Raw genomic sequence first — 22,854 nt, 5'->3', positions numbered from 1 at the left:
ATTATGGTTCACAACATTAACTATTTTGGTGTTGTATATTTAAAACAACACTTTCCTTAAGTGTTATCATTTTAGTTATCACTGTGAATTTTCTCCGATTATCGTTTACAACATGTATTTTTTTGGCTGTCAAAAACTTAAAAGACATCATGAGATTAAGTCCACACAACAACTAGTTGTAAAACATAATTGAAAAATATTTTATGTTGTGTTGTAGCCGAGACATCTTTTGTTGTCAGTTGTGAACTATAATTGTGGCCTTAATATTTAGTATTTAATTGTTAGGAAAAAACTACGAATAACGTTATGTTTCCCTTGTAAATGTCACAATAATCTGAACTGATCTGCTTAAAGTAAAATAAAAATAAACACAAGTTAGAGAGCTATTTTCGGCTGAGCCAAATCTTAAATACCCTCCACCAGCTTCTTTTATATTAACTAGAGTTCGCCCCGCGGCCGAAATTCGACCGGAACCATTGAAGTAAAGATTTTATTCTTATACTGCAAAATAAAACCCTACTTTTATAGTCCAAATGTCTGAAAAAATTTATTTCAATTGCTATTATCAATGCGTATAACTGGCTTTGATCAACGTATTCTTTTAGAAAATGTGATAAAATTTGGTTAAAATTCTGAAAGAAGATTAAAATCTAAGTTCTAAAATTATTTATGCAACATATTTTTCAAAAATATTTCGATTTATTATCCCCTACATAAATGTTCATAAAATCTATGCAAAACTTACAATATGATATATTCATTCCTTACAATATGATATTTTCCTACACAGAAAAAATTATAGGCTCTTTTTTTTCAATTAACGCGTTAACTGACCAAAAAACAGCTTTGATTAAATATTTAATTGGCTCAATTCAATTTTTTAATTGTTTTTCGAACTTTGCAATAAACAATGATGTTAATATCAACAAATGAGAAAAAACACCCTTATTTATATATAAAATGTATAAGTTAGTGACTATAAACGCTAGTTTATATATTTTTTGCAATAGTTTGCATTACTTTTTTAATGTGTGTATACCAAACATCAAAAACAAAAAAAAAAATAAACCAGTTTTTAACAAAAGAAAAAGTACATTTGATGCAGATCAAAGCTTGACAAGTCCTTTAGTATTGTAAAAGAATTTGTTGCGTGAGGTCGTGGTCGGTATTTATTTATATTCGTACGTTAGTGTGTGTGTGTATTCATTGTTGCTTAGCGTTGTTGTTGTTGTTAAAACGGTGTTTTTTTTTTCTTTTCATTCTTTTGTGAAAAAAGTGTGTTAAGAAATATTTGCAAATTAAAATATAATAAAGTGGAAAAATTAAATTGTTTCGCGTTGTTTAAAAGAGTGTAAATATTATTTAATAATTTGTTTTTTTTTTTTTGATGAGTTGTTTTAGTTTTATTGCTATGGAAATTAAGTGTTTTTTATGTGTAAATTTTTACGACTCAATCGAGCTCTATTTTGCTCATTTAAAGCACCACGTAATTCCATCCAATATTGTATATGAATTCACATATAGTGGATGTTTTCAAAGATTTCATTTTAAATACATTTAGAAGCAAATATATGGGGCTATTTTTAAGATTCAAAAAAGTAATTGCTATATTTACAGATGATTTTGAATTATTTAAAATTAATTTAATAATTAAGATTACACTTGGTGAAATAATTCTTTGTTGTAATAAGATTTTTTTGGATTTAATACTCATTACGTAGCTTTTGCATATTTAGATATTTCAAAGGAGTATTCCTTTATAAATATTAATGATATTGTTGGACCCCCTACAAATGAAATTAAAACAACTCATGGAAAAAATTTGTTTAAATTAAAAGAATTTTATAAAAACGTTTACGAAAATAAAAAACTTCACCGAATGAAATCTACAACAAAAAGTAATTTACAACTCAATCAATATGGATGTCAATGAATTGTTATCTAAATGGAATCTCCAACATTTATATGATAAATTTAAAGGTAAGTATAGTTCATTCAACTTATATTAACTTATTCCTAATAATAAAACTTCTAAATAATTTTTTGTTTTTTATATTTTACAGAAGAAAATATAACAATAAATACATTAAAAATTATACAACCCCATCATATAAAGAAAATATTTTCTACTTTACGAACTGGTGATCAAGCCCATTTTGAGTTCGAATTACAAAATTGGAAAAAAACCTTTGGATACGAGAGAGATTTCAACATGGAAACAAATAATGCGAAAGCAGGCATTAAGCGATCATTACTTTCCGTTTCTGACATCCTATCCAGCACCAAAAGTGGAACAGAGATACTAAAATATTATGATAAACACCAGATCCTTCAGGAAGAGCACCGGACCTTATTAATCAGTACAATTACTTAGTATTTAGACCTAAATGGCTGTGAAGTATCTCTATCAGAATGTGCGGAGCTAGAAAAACAAATTTGCACCATATTTCCAACCGAAGAGCTGGTAATTATAAATTTACCTAAAATTACTAAATATTTACTTATAATAATTATTTTCAGTCTTTTTATACTAACGGAAAAAGGGGCAAAATATATAATAAGTTGGCCAATTTAAAGCGATCGTCTAAAGAACTATTTAAGGAACAAAAATCATCAGAAGAGGGAAATTTTGAATGCGGTAAGTTGAAAAAAGCGTTAATATGATTACATTTCAAATTAAACTAAAAAATATTAATTTTTTTTATTTAAATAGAAGCAACAGAAAATTATGTGGTTTTAGTCCAAACTCTTCGAAGCGATAAGATCACTGCAGATGATTTTGACCTCACTTCGTTTTAAACAAATCGCTGAAGCCAAAACAACGACCGAGATACTCAATTTGTGGCCAGAATATACAAAGCCGTCAGCTTTCCAATTTGTAAGTAATCTAGAAAAGTAGTTTCCATTTGAATTATTTTTAATTAACTTTATTTACATTTTCAGATTAATATAGATTTTATACTGAAATTAGGCAAATAGATTTTATACTGAAATTAGGCAAAGTGCCTAAAGGATAGATGGACTCAACTCGAAGATAGCATTTTAAACATCTTAAAAAGCAAATCTGGTTGCTCTATCCTCCTCAAGGACCTGCAAAAAGTTGGATCAAACAACGAAGGTAAGTATTTATAGTAAACAGTTTGACTAAATTAACCAAATTTAAAAATACATTAAGCTAAATCTTTTATTTTATAATTAAGAATAATGATATGTTTCTGTCTATTTTCAGAGTCAAAAACATTCACCATCTTTTGGCACGCGCACAAACTCTTCCCTCCTCAACATACTATTACCACCTCTCCAAATGGAGAAAAAATTAGAAAGAGATACTCTGTTGCGGACTCTCAAGAAAGCTTTGCTGTATTAGCAACATGAGATGAAGAGTTAGAGACCAAATTAAAACTTCTTCAGTTGCAAGGACGTAACATTCAACCTAGACTTCTTATTGTTGGATATCTATATGATATTAAAACTATTTATGTTTATTTCGATAGACTAAAGTTTCCATTTTTAACCTTTTTAGATGCATTTGATTGTTTGTTCAAATTATTTTTTGTTTTTAATGTTGAATTCCCTTAAGAATCGGAAGTTTTTTATAATTTTGTTCAATCTGTATTATATGATTTGCCAACCTCCAAAAAATTCGCAAAAGTTTCGTTATTAAAACATGAAATTTTAAAGATTTAAAATGAATTCGAAAAGCTTCTTTATTATCAAAATTTAAATTACATTATTTTCTAAACATTATTTTTCAATCTATGAAAAGAAATTGTTTGTTTTACACTTAAATTAATTGATTGTATTCTATGTAATAACATAGTCAATTATTGTACTAATATAATTTTTAAAAAATTTACAAAAAACTATTTCTTATTAAATAATTATAATTATTATAATAATTTATAAAAGTGTAAAAGAAAAGTAATTTTATTTAATGAAAAAAATAAAATTTAAATTTTTATATAAAAATATTTATATATTTTTCAATTCAATTAAACTTTTAATTAATACTACAAAAATTTTATAAAAAAATAAAATACATTTTAATTAATACATTAATTGTGTTGATTAAAACTTTAATTAAAATTATACATATTTCAATTAAAATTTTAATTGAATCAATTAAATTATTAATTGCTTTTTTCATTAAAAATCAATTATTTTTTTAATTGAAGCAATTAAAAAAATCGTTATAAAATATAATTTTTTTAATTAAAAACTTATTTGACATAATTAAATAATTAATCAGAAATTTAAAAACAGTTTAATAAAACTTTTGGTTGCTGGAATTAATATGTTATTTAAATTTATTTCAATTAATTCCGTTTAATTGCTTGAACGAATTTCTTTACAGGTGCAAAATTAAACAATTTTTTAATTGGAAATGCGAATTTTTTAATTGAAACCGATTTTTATTTTTTTCTGTGTATGTTAAACAATCTGCCAATTCCTCCAGCAATCATCAATGCCCCTTGTCGTAAACAATGTCGAACCTGCCCAGCATTATTCCTTTGTAACCTAAAATAATATTCAACATATATCTCTATATCCCAGCAAAAAAAAAGACCTAGAGAAGTGATGATTTTAACACAGATTATTTATAGGCGGAATGTCTCTTTTATTCATTCATTACTCCTGAAGTCATTCTCAAGAATTAATTTTTATAATATATCTTTTATAGTTATTTGGAAGTGAAATTGTAATTTTTTAAGAGGAATCAGAAAAGTACAAACCGATAAAATATTTTCAATAGGGCTGTAATAATTGAATTCGAAAAATCATTATTTGTTTATGAAACTATCCAAATTTGTTTTTTGGTTTTTATAGCTGACAGATAACAAAAACAAAAATAGATTAATATTCTCAAGAGCGCACAGAATCCAAACCTATAAGCTTTTTTTCAAAACTGGACATAGATTTTAATAACCAAAATTCAACGTATCTTCTGTGTTTTCATCTTTTGTAACTATGTTTTTCCGCAGAATGTAGACTTGAAGTAGTCCTTCAAAAGTACGTTGCAAATTACGATCTAACAAAATTTAATTTAAAATTCAATTTTTCAATTATTGCTATCAGGACTGTAAAAGGATTTCATTCCGATCAAAAGTGGAACTATTTCCGGGTTTTTGTTTTTTGAATAAAGTAAAAAGACCTTTTTTGGAATGAAACCACTTTCAATTTTTAAAGTGGGATGTTTTAAATTACTGTTTTTTTAAGTTTTAATAAATATCTTTACTTAAATAACTCCATTTTAGATCGGAATGTGATTTTGGAACAGGAGTATATATTGTATATATTATCTCTATAAGAAATAAATAAATTTTGCTGCCTTTTGTATAAAAAGTCCGTCCTTCAGGTTTATTTTGTATAAATTCTCCCTTATAATACTCGATAAAGACTTCTTTCGGCTGACTTACTACTAATTTGGCTTAAATTTAAATGTTTTTTAATGGAATTTAATAGTAGATATTCTATAAAGCTGTACTACTTATAGGCCTTTAAGCGAAAACCTTTTAATAGGCATTCTATTAGCTTTCGCATAGAAGTGCATAGGCAAGAGAGATAGATTCTTGTATCTGGGAATAAGACTTAAACGCCTCTTTACTTCAAGAGTTTGTCCATGATTTAGTTATTATTTAATTTTTCATAACTATTTAAGTACTTCTTAAGAAATGTTTGAAAGAAAACGCTATTAAACTATAAATTCCAGCCTTATATTAACATATGTAAGTTTAATTGCAAGTAAATTATGTAGAATTGTTGTCCCACCCAGTGTTTACTTTTACTAATATATTAGTCAGCATTTGTCGCAAAATACACATTTTTATCACTAGTCATACTCAGGGTTTAATATTTAGTTTTTAGTTTTATTTTTTTAAATGTCGACTGAACTGAAGAAAGTTCAAGTATTTATTTTTCCCTCACAAGCTAACCGAAGTCAGTCAACTGTGTCAACGCACTGCTGCACAGTGGGGCAGAATGGAAATTTTTTGGAAATAAATCTGGTATTTCTAAACGGCTGATCCGATCGGGATAAAATTTGGCGTGAGCGTAGCCAAGGAGTATTCGAGTTTAAGTTTTGAAGATGAACCCTGCAGATGCCCCAGGGACGACGCTGTGGCGGCTCAAAGTAGGGTACCTACGACATGTAAAATTTTTAAACTCGTGCCATTTTTTTGTTTTTCACCCAAATACAAAGATTTTTATATTTTGTGAAAGCGCTCGACGAGATCTTGAAAAAACATGCTTGGACATACTACTTATCTCTTATAATATCCGAGTTATAGGCATTTAAAAATTTAGTGATACAAAATTTACATTACCTTGGTCCGCCTTTTTTTGAATACCGGGCGTAATTTTGGACCAAATGGACTCAATTTTTTCTTGTTAGTTAGACAACAAAATTTCCAATAATATGCAAAAAATTTCAGATCAATATCGTTTACAGATCCAAAAATATACGTTTTTTAATTTAAAAATTCAAAAAATTTTAGATTTTTGGCGTTTTTTTGCCAAAAATGTGTCTTAACTCTTTTATTAATAAAATAAATTTTTTATTAAGAACATATAACAATTTTATAGTTTTCTAAAAGGTATCTTTACGCAGAACGCTTTGGCGTAAAAAACTTGTCCTATTTTTTGAAAATGTTGCCACTGCGTCCTTCCGAATATGACCTATTTTTTATCAAAACTTCAACTTTGGGCGACATGTTCTAAAATCCCAAAGCTGGGATCAGAAAACTGAAAGCAGTTTTGGAAACCTCAATATGTTTTCTATTTACTCCAAAAGTATTTTCCCAGCCCTGAAAGAAATGTGGACCCTATGGGCAAAAAAATAAAAAATCCCATTTTTGGGATTTTCATTCCTATTTTTGGGAATTGCGGGATGCCCTTTGACCTTTTCAATTTTTTTTTGCATATTCTTATTTGAAATGACAAATTTAACAAGCGTTGAAAATTTCATTGAGTTTTGTTCATAAATAAAGATTTTGTCATATATTACATATTTGTTTAATTTCTAAAACTATGATTTATATCAAAATTTTAATAGGATCGCAGATAGCTACAACAATTTAGTCCATATTTATCCCTTAATATCATTTTTTAGTTAGATATGGAAATTCTCGACCCTTTACAAAAAATTTCAAGCCAATATCTCAATTACATTCAAAAATATGTTCATTTAAACCTGTGTCCTTTAATTTCATCTTTTTCATATTTTAGTATTAAGTATGACAGCACATATTTAAATCTTATATTTACCTATTTTCTATTTGTTTGCTTATCCTTATAATTGAAAGGTCCTATTATGCTTAAATTTTCAAAAATTTATAACTATTTTTTACCTAAATTTTTTCGACAGATCATTTCGTTCTGTTTCGTTTATGATCATGTAGGTAAAAATGTACAGGTAATGATAATTTCGATTCATTCACTAATAAGAAATATCAATGACTGAATTACAGGTTATAGTAATATAGTCCTAAATGTTAATAGGTAGACAACTCGTAATTTTTTACTTTGGAATACCTGTATCGGAAATGACAAGAATTGGTATATAAGTAAACTTCTCAGATTTTAAGTACCATATTTAATAAATCTACAATGAAGATTACATTAAAGTACGAAGAGTTGTGTTCCGTTTTATGGAGTATATCTTCAAAAGGGCCAGAAAGAATTGAAGACATTTCAAATTATATAAAAACTACATATAGTAGAAAAGTAGACAAAACAGGCATATCAAAAATTTAAAACTTTTTAAAACTTTTTGATGTAAAAAGTAAGTCTGTGGATGGAAATCAAAAGAAATTTCGATTAAAATTTTGTAGTTGGATGGAAACTACTACGGAAATCTCAACTTACAACACATCAATAGGAGCGCCTTGTAAGTCATACGAAGACTTATGTTCAAGGTAAAAAAAAGAGGGTCACACAAAAACTTTTTTCAATCTCAAATGAGGAAATTGCTGATACATTTAACGAAATGCTGAAAAAGGAAAACCAACATATGGATGTCGTACATATTGCAACTATTCTTCCTAATGCATCACCAAAACGACTTAAGCGAATTGTGGAAAGTATACCAACTCCAACATCATAATCAAATTTTACTGAAGAGGAAGCAATAGCGCTTATGTTGGAACTGGGTCTCAGTCGAAATAAGTACCAAATATTAAGAAAAGCTCTGCATGAAAAAGGACACAATATATTACCATCATACAAGGCGATCCAGGAAAAAAAAAACAAACTATCCTACTAAATCAACAAAAAATAATGAAGAATTGAAAGAACTGAGAGCTGCGGAAAAAAGCAGAATCCAAGAAGAATTTAAAGTTCAGATGGGATTAAACATCGACAAACCACTTTCAAGTTGCGGTAGTACAAATGACGGTAATACGTCGAGAAGGTTTTTTCGTGATTTTGAAATTACTTCAAAAATAACTGGAATCGACAAGGAGTTGCTTCGAAGAGTTAAAACTATTTTAATGGCACTGAATAGTAAACATAAAATTAATGAAAATCAATTTGGGGAATACACATCTGAAATTTCTAAATTACTTGTATCTCTGTATCCATGGAGGGAACTAACACCAACAGTACACAAAGTATTGTGTCATGGTCAAATAATAATTGAATCGAATATTCTTCCACTTGGAGAGTTAACAGAAGAAGCCCAGGAAGCGAGGAATCGAGATTTTAAGCATGTTCAACTATTCAGCTCAAGAAAATGCTCCAGGCAATCACAGAATGAAGATATTTTTAATAGTTTACTTCTATCTTCTGATCCTGTTCTTTCAACTATGCGAAAAAGATGGATTTGTTATGAAACTCTATCATCTCAAAACAAGGAAGATTTAAAGGACTTATATTACCTTCTGGATATGTATACCGATATGACAGATTATTTTATAGAAAATAAGTAGTGTTAGGAATTAACTATATAAGTAGGTTGTAAGAATTAATTGTATTATGTTTAAGATAAACAGTTCAAATAAAAAAAGCTATTATACTAACTGATGATATTTGTATTAAATTGTGTTTTATATTTCGGTGGACGGGAAAGGTAATTTGTGTGGGGTGATTTAGGTGTTGTTGTGCGTGGCTCATAATAAAATTATAATTTTTTTTATTTAATATACAATATTATAATAAAATAATTAACTAAATAATTTTTAAAAATTGTCCAAATATTTTATTCAACACCAAATGTATGTTCTGTCATACTTAATACTAAAATATGAAAAAGATGAAATTAAAGGACACAGCTTTAAATGAACATATTTTTGAATGTAATTGAGATATTGGCTTGAAATTTTTTGTAAAGAATTTCCATATCTAACTAAAAAATTATATTAAGGGATAAATATGGACTAAATTGTTGTAGCTATCTGCGATCCTATTAAAATTTTGATATAAATCATAGTTTTAGAAATTAAACAAATATGTAATATATGACAAAATCTTTATTTATGAACAAAACTCAATGAAATTTTCAACGCTTGTTAAATTTGTCATTTCAAATAAGAATATGCAAAAAAAAATTGAAAAGGTCAAAGGGCATCCCGCAATTCCCAAAAATAGGAATGAAAATCCCAAAAATGGGATTTTTTATTTTTTTGCCCATAGGGTCCACATTTCTTTCAGGGCTGGGAAAATACTTTTGGAGTAAATAGAAAACATATTGAGGTTTCCAAAACTGCTTTCAGTTTTCTGATCCCAGCTTTGGGATTTTAGAACATGTCGCCCAAAGTTGAAGTTTTGATAAAAAATAGGTCATATTCGGAAGGACGCAGTGGCAACATTTTCAAAAAATAGGACAAGTTTTTTACGCCAAAGCGTTCTGCGTAAAGATACCTTTTAGAAAACTATAAAATTGTTATATGTTCTTAATAAAAAATTTATTTTATTAATAAAAGAGTTAAGACACATTTTTGGCAAAAAAACGCCAAAAATCTAAAATTTTTTGAATTTTTAAATTAAAAAACGTATATTTTTGGATCTGTAAACGATATTGATCTGAAATTTTTTGTATATTATTGGAAATTTTGTTGTCTAACTAACAAGAAAAAATTAAGTCCATTTGGTCCAAAATTACGCCCGGTATTCAAAAAAGGCGGACCAAGGTATGGTAAATTTTGTATCACTAAATTTTTAAATGCCTATAACTCGGATATTATAAGAGATAAGTAGTATGTCCAAGCATGTTTTTTCAAGATCTCGTCGAGCGCTTTCACAAAATATAAAACAAAAAAATGGCACGAGTTTAAAAATTTTACATGTCGTAGGTACCCTACTTTGAGCCGCCACAGCGCCGTCCCTGGGGCATCTGCAGGGTTCATTTTCAAAACTTAAACTCGAATACTCCTTGGCTACGCTCACGCCAAATTTTATCCCGATCGGATCAGCCGTTTAGAAATGCCAGATTTATTTCCAAAAAATTTCCATTCTGCCCCACTGTGTGCTGCAATAACTTGCAAGTGGTTTTGTTTTTCTTCAGCAGCCACACACACAAGCAGCGGCCATGTTAAGTTTTTCAACTCAGCCAAACTGAACACAACGACTGAACAGTAAAAACTGATTTGCGTGTGCTGCTTACGTATTGCTTAGTTCTTGGTTTCGTTTTCTTACTAAGGGACGTAAAAAAAACTGATGGTTTGACTGGTTAGTACAAATCAAGCCGACTGAACAATAAAACTTGATGGGTTGTTTGTTCCAGGGTTTAATATTTAGTTTTTAGTTTTATTTTTTAAATGTCGACTGAACTGAAGAAAGTTCAAGTATTTATTTTTCCCTCACAAGCTAACTGAAGTCAGTCAACTGTGTCAACGCACTGCTGCAATAACTTGCAAGTGGTTTTGTTTTTCTTCAGCAGCCACACTCACAAGCAGCGGCCATGTTAAGTTTTTCAACTCAGCCGAACTGAACACAACGACTGAACAGTAAAAACAGTTTTGCGTGTGCTGCTTACGTATTGCTTAGTTCTTGGTTTCGTTTTCTTACTAAGGGACGTAAAAAAAACTGATAGTTTGACTGGTTAGTACAAATCAAGCTGACTGAACAATAAAACTTGATGGGTTGTTTGTTCAGTAAGACTTTGTTATTGTATGCAATTTGTTTTAGTATATTGTATGTTTTTGTGTTTAAATTTGACAAAAGTAAACAAAGTAATTGATAATTATTGCTAATAGAAATTGTTAATTAATTTAACATTTATAAAATTATAAATTACTATACTTATAAATTTAGATATTTTCTTTAAATATAAATTGATTTAAATTTAAGCATTTTGACGATTTTTTAGTGAGATTTTGTTATTGTATGTATATATGTATGTATGTATATTAGGGTGGGTCGAAAATAGGCTTTTCGCTCGGATCAACATCTAATAGTGAAATTATGTTGTATTTTAACGTCAAATGGAAGACTGTAATATATTATTCAATTATAAATTGGTTAAAAAAGTTTTGAGTTATTAAAATTTCCCCCGAGAATTTTGTGATTCTGAAGACATATAAAAGTAAATATAATAAAATTGTTGTTAGTTTTGAAAAATTTTACAAACAAATATTATGTTTATCTTTATAAGGTTCATAAATGTGCTAGTACGAATTTTTGTTCAAATTGGATAACGCTTACTCGGTTTAGTCTGTGGTCAAAAAAGGGCCATTATTTTAACAGCATTAAGTAAAAATTATATTATTACCAATTGTTGCTTAATTTTGATCAATTAAATTGCGATTATTATTTTCGAGTCCATGAAAAGTTATTTCTGATAAAATTTCCGAAATTAAAAATCATTAACCCTCTAAAAACCGGGGTCAAAATCAAGTTTTTGTATATTTAATATTCTTCATTAAAAATAGCAAAATATTGTGTATTTAATTATGAATTCATTTTGACAAACTACACAAAAATATATCCAGAAATTTAGGAATCAAACTTCTTCAAAAATTAACCCTCTGTCATACTTGGGGTCAATTCAAGACCGATTTTTTAAACACTACAAAAAACACTTTTAAAAAGGAATTTTCTAAAATTAATTTTCTTTAAGATTTAATGGATATATATCCAGTATTTGGTTTATCGTATTATTTGAATGTAGTAAAAATAACTTCTAAGAAGTTTCATCAATATCCATCAACAAATTAACAACATCATGCTCTTATTTCTTCAAGAACATAAAATTCAAAAATTTGATTTTGACCCCGGTGTTTAGAGGGTTAATGATTTTTAGTTTCGAAAATTTGATTAAAACTAACTTTCCATGGACTCGGAAATAATAATCGCAATTTTCTTGATCAAAATTGAGCAACAATTGGTAATAATATAATTACACCCTCCACCACCATCAGTGGGTATATATAAGTTTGTCGTTCCGTGTGTAACACCAAGAAATATTCATCTAAGACCCAACAAAGTATATATATTCTGGGTCCTTATCAAATTCTTAGTCGATTTAGCTATGTCCGTCTGTCCGTCTGTCTGTGTAAAACACGCTCACGTTAAAACTAAGCAAAGGAAATAAAAGAAATTCACCCAAAATATTTATTATTATCCTAAGCAGTTAGTATTGAAAATCAGCAAAATCGGTTCACAACGTAAAAGTTATGAGTACAATATACATACAAATCATTCTACAAAATTTTTTACGGATCGGTCCATAATTGGTCATAGATCCCATATAAGGACCACTTCCGAAAATCACTTAAAAGCACATATTTCAATGCCAAGTAAAGCTATATTGATAAAATTCGACACAAATATGTTTTACCTAAACATGAATCATTCTACGAATATTTTTCCGGATAGGCCCATAATTGGTCATAGCTCCCATATAAGGTCCACTTCCGAAAATCACTTAAACGCATATATTTTTTTGATGAAATTCGACAGAAATATAAGCTATATTGATAAAATTCGACACAAATATGTTTTACCTAAACATGAATCATTCTACGAATATTTTTCCGGATAGGCCCATAATTGGTCATAGTTCCCATATACGGTCCACTTCCGAAAATCACTTACACGCATATATTTCATTGAATTCTAAAGCTATAGGGGTAAAATTCGAATCGAAATTCGAAATTTGAATCATTCTACCACTTTTTTCTCGGATCGGTCCATTATTGGTCAAAGCTTCTATATAAGGTCCACTTCTGAGAGTCACTTAAACTCACATATTTCATTGTCAAATAAAGTTAATTTGAGAAAATTCGACACAAATATGTTTTATCTTTACATTAATCACTCTACGAAATTTTTTGCGAATAGGCATATAAAACATTGTACCAAATTTTTTCTGGATCGATCCATATTTGGTAATAGGTCCACTTCAAAAAATCCCTTAAACGCACATATTTAATTATCAAATAAAGATATCTTGATAAAATATAAAATATGATGAATCACTCTGCGAAATTTTTCCGGATAGGCCCTTAATTGCTCATAGCTCCTATATAAAGTCCACTTCCTAAAGTCACCTAAACGCACATATTTCATTGATTAATAAAGCTATTGGAGTAAAATTAGACTTGATCTTTTTCTGCATATAAATCATTATATGAAATTGTTTCCTGATCAGTCCATAATTGGTCACAACTCCCAAATTCTGTATAAAGATACATCATTCTATTAAAATGTTTTCGAACTGGCGTATTAATATACATTTTTCTGGACCTAATCAAAATTAGTTCGACAAAAATTTTTCAAGTTATCTAAAAATTAGATAGTTAGATGGGTTTCAATAAAAAGTAGTTTGCTGGTGGAGGGTATTTAAGATTCGGCATGGCCGAATATAGCACTCTAACTTGTTTTTACTTAATTATTGGCAAAAATTGCCTTTTTCCCGAAATCCTTCAAATTCACATCGCAGGTACGGTAAAACTATGAGACGTATTAAGCTCATTCTTTCTGTGTTTAATTCTTATATATATCCTTTATAATATCCAGCATAGAAAACTTTAATTTTTAATAATCCATTTAACAAAATTTTTTAAAGTTTGAAAATGGAGTTTTGGAGATGCTGTTAAAATAATGGCCCTTTTTTGACCACAGACTAAACCGAGTAAGCGTTATCCAATTTGAACAAAAATTCGTACTAGCACATTTATGAACCTTATACAGATAAACACAATATTTTTTTGTAAAATTTTTCAAAACTAACAAAAATTTTCTTATATTTACTTTTATATGTCTTCAGAATCACAAAATTCTCGGGGGAAATTTTAATAACTCAAAACTTTTTTAACCAATTTTGAGTTTTTCCATCTTTTTGGAAAGACAATTTTGTAGACATTACGATTTTGCTATAAAATGGTGCAATAATTAATACTTAAAGCATCATTTTGTGAAAAAACTCCAAAAAGTGCCATTTTTCCCATATAAACGAATTTACAAACTTTGGCGGCGATGAGCGGGCTCTTACCCTCAAAATAATTGAATAATATTTTACAGTCTTCCATTTGACGTTAAAATACAACACAATTTCACTATTAGATGTTGATCCGAGCGAAAAGCCTATTTTCGACCCACCCTAATATACATACATACATACATGCATACATACATACATACATACATACATACATACATACATACATACATACATACATACATACATACATACATACATACATACATACATACATACATACATACATACATACATACATACATACTACATACATACATACATACATACATACATACATACATACATACATACATACATACATACATACATACATACATACATACATACATACATACATACATACATACATACATACATACATACATACATACATACATACATACATACATACATACATACATACATACATACATACATACATACATACATACATACATACATACATACATACATACATACATACATACATACATACATACATACATACATACATACATACATACATACATACATACATACATACATACATACATACATACATACATACATACATACATACATACATACATACATACATACATACATACATACATACATACATACATACATACATACATACATACATACATACATACATACATACATACATACATACATACATACATACATACATACATACATACATACATACATACATACATACATACATACATACATACATACATACATACATACATACATACATACATACATACATACATACATACATACATACATACATACATACATACATACATACATACATACATACATACATACATACATACATACATACATACATACATACATACATACATACATACATACATACATACATACATACATACATACATACATACATACATACATACATACATACATACATACATACATACATACATACATACATACATACATACATACATACATACATACATACATACATACATACATACATACATACATACATACATACATACATACATACATACATCATACATACATACATACATACATCATACATACATACATACTACATACATACATACATACATACTACATACATACATACATACATACATACATCATACATACATACATACATACATACATACATACATACATACATACATACTACATACATACATACATACATACCTACATACATACATACATACATACATACATCCATACATACATACATACATACAATAACAAAATCTCACAAAAAATCATCAAAATGCTTAAATTTAAATCAATTTTTATTTAAAGAAATATCTAAATTTATAAGTATAGTAATTTATAATTTTATAAATTTTAAATTAATTAACATTTCTATTAGCAATAATTATCAATTACTTTGTTTAATTTTGTCAAATTTAAACACAAAAACATACATATACTAAAACAAATTGCATACAAGTCCTAATGAACAAACAACCCATCAAGTTTTATTGTTCAGTCGGCTTGATTTGTACTAACCAGTCAAACTATCAGTTTTTTTTACGTCCCTTAGTAAGAAAACGAAACCAAGAACTAAGCAATACGTAAGCAGCACACGCAAAACTGTTTTTACTGTTCAGTCGTTGTGTTCAGTTCGGCTGAGTTGAAAAACTTAACATGGCCGCTGCTTGTGTGTGTGGCTGCTGAAGAAAAACAAAACCACTTGCAAATTATTGCAGCAATGTGTTGACACAGTTGACTGACTTCAGTTAGCTTGTAAGGGGAAATTTTAACTAGTTACTATTTTTTAAGCATGGTACTAAATTTAGTCAAATATTTAGTAATTTGCGACTGCAATTAGCAGTTTTTTGAAACCCTGGTCATACTAAAAATATTTAAACTTTTTCAGATTTAAATAACATTGCTACTAAATATTGCCGTTCTGTTTTTATGTTTAACTAGAAAAATTGCGACGTTACACTGCAATCTCTAGCAGCACGAATGAACAGTATTAATCTCTTGTTTTTGTACAAGAAAAAAATATATTTATGTGCTATAGCAGCGCACACTCAAATCTGTTAAACTAATATGGCTAGTATTGATGATATTTTTATTTGCGCTGAGTTTTTCCTAGCAGCAATTAAATTTTGTTTTGCAACTGCTAGCTGCAAATTTATTTATTGTTTTTTTATATTTTATTTTATGAATAAACAGTTATACCAGTGTTACCACAAGCTCTAATTAAGGATAATTATTTTTCGCAACATAAAAAATAGTTTGTAAAATATACATAGTAACACCTCCCATATGAATTAAATACAGAAATCGTTTTTCTCGGAAACTGTTAGAGTCAGAAACTTCTAATTTTGACGAAAAACTTTAACTTCATTATGAACATTGGGAAAAAATGGGCAGACTTTTATTAGGGGGCTTGGAACCTCCATATGAATTAAATAAATATGTATATGTTATTGAAAATATGGCTACCCCATAAAACACAACTCAAATTAAAAGCGTTCTTTAGATGTTTTTATTATTTTGTTCAAATGAATAAACATTTTTGAGCAATGTAGTTGTAAGATAATATGCTTATACTAATAACAATTTTATAACCAAATGATAGTTTTAAATATTTCTTGTTGTAGAAATTAATAAATTTATAATCACCTTGTATAAAACAGGGTGAACACACATAATTAAAATATTTTTCGTTGAATTCTAATGAGCTTACTTTACAAATTATTCAAATCACACTGTTAAAAAGTGGAAGATAATTATATAATTTTTTTGAAGAAATGTAGTTAATATTATTGTGTAATACATTAAGGAAAAAAACAAACAAATATCAAGGTAGTATTTTCTGTATTATATCATACAGAAACTATGAGAGTATTTAAACTATATTTTAATAATTAATATGTCAATCAGTACAGGATATTATAGGTCGAATATCATCGATATATGGATGATAATAAATATACATATTAATATCGACATACATATGTACATACATACATACGTACGTACATACATACATACATACATACATACATACATACATACATACATACATACATACATACATACATACATACATACATACATACATACATACATACATACATACATACATACATACATACATACATACATACATACATACATACATACATACATACATACATACATACATACATACATACATACATACATACATACATACATACATACATACATACATACATACATACATACATACATACATACATACATACATACATACTACATACATACATACATACATACATACATACATACATACATACATACATACATACATACATACATACATACATACATACATACATACATACATTACATACTACATACATACATACATACATACATACATACATACATACATACATACATACATACATACATACATACATACATACATACATACATACATACATACATACATACATACATACATACATACATACATACATACATACATACATACATACATACATACATACATACATACATACATACATACATACATACATACATACATACATACATACATACATACATACATACATACCTACTACATACATACATACATCATACATACATACATACATACATACATACATACATACATACTATACATACATACATACATACATACTACTACATACATACATACATACTACTACATACATACATACATACATACATACATACATACATACATACATACATACATACATACATACATACATACATACATACATACATACATACATACATACATACATACATACATACATACATACATACATACATACATACATACATACATACATACATACATACATACATACATACATACATACATACATACAACATACTACATACATACATACATACATACATACATACATACATACATACATACATACATACTACATACATACATACATACAACATACATACATACAACATACATACAACATACATACATGCGTACAAATGTGAAGTGTAATACTGAATTTAAGCTCATGAAATGTCATAAAACTGTCAGTGTACTTACATACATATATATACCTACATATGTTTATTTACAAATTGCAGCATCAATATTGCCAAAAAAATAATAAATAAAACTACAACTGGCAGTAGCAAAACTAAAATAAAGTTACATTGCTGCTAGGAAAAACTAAACGCAAACAAAAATAACATCAATACTCGCCATATTAGTTTAACAAATTTGAGTGTGCGCTGCTAAAGCACAAAAATATATTTGTGTTGGCCTGCAATTATGTCTGCCTGCTACTAGAAATTGCAAACACGAGTTGCAATTTTTATATTAATACAAATATATATGACTGCAATTTTTAGTAGCAAAGTGATATAAAAATGATAAATTTTCATATTTATTTTATAGTCATATACAAGAGAGGTGGTGCTAGTGCTGCATATTTAAACGCTGGTTCCACCAATGTTTCCCAGGTCAAACATCATCATCCTCTTGTATCTTACATCATTAATATAATAATATATCATTATTACATTCAAAATTTATCACTTTAAGGCCCAACTATAATGTGCATAAGCTTGCTTAAGGTAATGTAACAATCGAACGAAAAGTCTCTCAAATGTTGAAGAAAATCCGAGGAAACTTTTAGGTGGCTATAATGTACTTACGTGTATTCAAAACAATTTAGCTCCATTTACACATTTATGTGACACACGTAATAAATAAAATACATATTTCAAAATATTTTATTGAAATAAATTAATTTTCTTTTAGCTTTCCATTTTTTTCTTTATTTTCTTTGTGTATAATAAACAAACAATTGATTCCGTACGTAATGTGCTGTCAGTATCGCTCTTTGCTTAAGCAAATAAAATTTGACGAAACTTGACGAAACTCTCTTAAGTACATTATAGTTTGTCACATACATTTTATATGTGTTCGCACAGTTGCTTAAGCTGACTTCAGTTTGTTTAAGCATATTATAGTTAGGCCTTTACACTTTTAAAAAATGAAAAACAATAAAATCATATTTTCGCTTTGTCTAAGCCTGTCTGTATACTTATTAGTTTACAAAAATCTTATTAAAAACAACAACAAAAATATCATTGCAATTTGCAAAATACAAAAATAAACCATCAACAGAGAAGTAACATGTTTTTACACTCTTCTCTCTTTTATGAAAAAAACAGTGTTGTTTTGCTTACTTATTTTGTTTTCTATTTTTTAATTCAAGCACATGTTTGTATGATTGTGTATTGGTAGAAACTTTAAACGCTTATATTTCCGAAAATACTGAAACGATTTTGATCATATTTGATCATTCTGCAGTGAGGTTCGCGAATCTGCATTCATCAAAAAAAGAATCAAGAAAATCGGTCAAGTAATAGAGCCGGAAAATGTTCCCAATCGTTTTGGCTTTACGTATTTATATATATATATATGATGATGATGATGATAACCTTTTAGTTAATCAAATATTTGTGGAAATAGGGTGTCTCATCTTTTCTAATACAACAAGCAAAGATTTAAATATTTAAAATCTCTTACAATTGCAAGTTTTTTCGCAGCATTATAAGCACGATTTTCTATAATATTTTACATCGCCTTAAAATATGCTTTAAAGATATTTAAAAATTTCCAGGTATGCATGTGTGTAAAATATTTAAGAAAATTTAGATATGTATACTGTTGTTCAGAATTTGTTTATACTAAATTAATTTTACTAAACAAATTACAATTAATTATATACAGTTAAAGTGTTTTTACTAAAACATTTCTGTAAATAAAAGCTATATTTCTGTCAAAATTTGTATCTATATGGCTATTTGGTAATAAGCAAAGTTGGCAACCTTTATCGCTAAGCTTTCGTTACAGCTAAAATACCTTTTCAACACAACTACCGTTACCGCTAAAATACCGATACCGAAATAAGCCAAAATACCGATAACGCAAAAATATCAATACCGAAATAAGTTAAAATACCGATAACGATAAAATACCATTACCGAAATAAGCCAAAATATTGGTATTGAAAATGGGCAATATCGGTCCACGTTTTCCGATAGCCCCCATACAAGTGGACCCCCGAAAAATAGCTTTAACGGTCATAACTGTTTGAAAAGCACGAGTATAGCGATGAAATTCGACAAAATTAGTTTTATATACCAAATTTTTATGAGGATCAGTCCATAATTGACCGTACCCGCCATAAAAGGTGATCAAATTCGACACACATAAGTTTTATGCGACCCAAAATCTCCGTACTAATTTTTTTGAGGATCGGCACATAAATGACCCTACCCCATATAAGGTCTCCTTCTGAAAATTACTTTAACGGTCGTTACTGGCTAAAAAATACGAGTATAACGATGATATTATACATAAGTAAGTTCCTCAAGAGTCAAAATCTCCCTAACAAATTTTATGTGGGTCGATCCATAATTACTCCTACCCCATATAAGATCCCCTGCAGAAAATTACTTTAACGCTCATTACTGGCTTAAAAATACGCGTAAAGTGATGAAATTCGACACTCATAAGTTAAGGATCGGTCCATAATTGACCCTATCGCCCATACAGAAAATAACTTTAGAACTTACTACTAGCTGAAAATACGATTATAAAATTTGATACAAGTAAGTTCCTCGCGAGCCAAAATCTCTCTACCAAAGTTTATGTGGATCGGTCCATAATTGACCATACCCTCATATAAGGTCCCCTTCAGAAAATTATTTTAACGCTCATTACTTCATAAAAATATGAGGTCCCCTTCTGAAAGTTACTTAACGATCATTGCTGGCTTAAAAATACGACAGTTATGAAATTCGACATAAGAAACTTTTATACGAACGTCGAATCTTGCTACACGGTTTAAATATTGAACAAAATATTTTTTTTAAATTAATATTTTGTTAGTTCAAAAGAGCTCAGTCCTTAATTGACTTAAACCATATTCCAAATATCGCCCTAATATTTATAGGGGAGCATTCCTTTTACGGCATACGGTTTGATGGTGGCACAGCCGAATATAACACTCTTACTTGTTAATATTGTTAACATCACTGACGTTTATTTATTGACAACCTTCTTTTTATACTCATCATCATAAAAGATGGGGTGTATTAATTTTGTCATTTGTAACACATCGAAATATTGGTCATAAACCCACAAAAGTATATACATATATATTCTGGGTCCTTATTAAATTCTAACCCTCCTTATCTTAATGTCTGGTTATATTTTATCGTAAGGTTAAAGAATATCTATAGGTTGAACGATAACCGGAGGGGGAGTTAACGACTAAAGCGATGAAATGTGACACACATAAGTTTATGCTAGCCAAAATCTTTATACCAATTTTTTTTTGAGGATCCGCCCATAAATGAGCCTACACCAATTGGTCTATAATTTATCCTACCCCCAATATAAGGTCCCCTTCAGAAAATCACTAAAACATTCTGTTATAAATATATCTACTTGCTAGTTTAAAAATTATAACTATTATTTGTTTTTGAATCTATTTTCACTTATTTATATTTAAAAAAACAATTATCATATTTTCAATTAAAATTAAATTTTTATTAAGTAAAGACTTAATATTTTTATAAAAATTACTGAAATATCATAATTAACATTTGGCGACGAGGAAAACCTTTGAATATAATACTTAAACATGGATGTGAACGCTCTGTCTCAAATAATTCGACAATTCCAGGAATCGAATCAACAATTTATTTCGCAAATTCTTGCTCAGAATAACGCTGTAATGGAAGATGTAGTTGTTGATGTGTAACTGCCCATATTTAAATACCCTATAGTGTGTGGAGAGTCAGAACAAAAGTTCGATACTCGACACTTGTTGTTTTTTTTTAATATGCTTATAAGAAAAACTGAATTGTAATAACTGACACTCAACAAGTTTACCCCGAAAAGAAAGGTTCGTACTGAACTAAATAAATTACGTTTATCCACATAATTAACCCCCGATTTTATTATTACCATTTGTTAAAATAAATTCACATACCCCCCGAACATTATATGGTCCAATCGAGCCGGATCGAAAGCGTGAATATTTTAACAAATAGTTTAATTTCAGAAAAGTGCTCTAAACCCCCGTGGAATTCTCACCAAAGAAACCCTAAGTCGGTGAAACATATTGGTTAAAACCAATTATAAGGAAGACAACATTGTCGTTTAGAAGAAAAAGAAGAAAATATCATCTTACAATTTTTAAGCAAAAATAAGTGTTATCTTTTGTGATTTTTATTCTTTCAAAGTGCAACAACAAATTTAAAGTAAAAAAAATCATCATATAATATAAAGTGCAAGAACAACAACTTGTTCATACAGTTATTACTTTTTTACATTTAAATATCCCTGCTTAAAA

The 22,854-nt window shown here is 28.4% G+C and overlaps 1 long non-coding RNA gene across 7 annotated transcripts; it reads left to right on the top strand.

Moving 5' to 3' along the window:
* The first annotated feature begins 1,115 nt into the window (after positions 1-1,115).
* LOC119603823 lies at positions 1,116-3,778 on the top strand. Of its 7 annotated transcripts, XR_005231436.1 has the most exons (8): positions 1,308-1,351; positions 1,562-1,598; positions 1,839-1,980; positions 2,064-2,464; positions 2,521-2,638; positions 2,714-2,878; positions 2,944-3,118; positions 3,230-3,778. It is a non-coding gene; the product is annotated as an uncharacterized LOC119603823 (long non-coding RNA). The 7 variants fall into 7 exon arrangements; XR_005231432.1 differs by lacking the exon at positions 1,562-1,598 and having other exon boundaries at positions 1,116-1,351; XR_005231437.1 differs by lacking the exons at positions 1,308-1,351; positions 1,562-1,598 and adding an exon at positions 1,222-1,239.
* The last annotated feature ends 19,076 nt before the right edge of the window (positions 3,779-22,854 follow it).

The sequence above is a fragment of the Lucilia sericata genome, unplaced genomic scaffold (assembly GCF_015586225.1).
Source record: "Lucilia sericata isolate MDLA Ls3-8-SP2 unplaced genomic scaffold, ASM1558622v1 Contig000342F_arrow, whole genome shotgun sequence".
Classification (NCBI taxonomy): domain Eukaryota; kingdom Metazoa; phylum Arthropoda; class Insecta; order Diptera; family Calliphoridae; genus Lucilia; species Lucilia sericata.
This window is presented reverse-complemented; position numbering and strand designations above follow the sequence as displayed.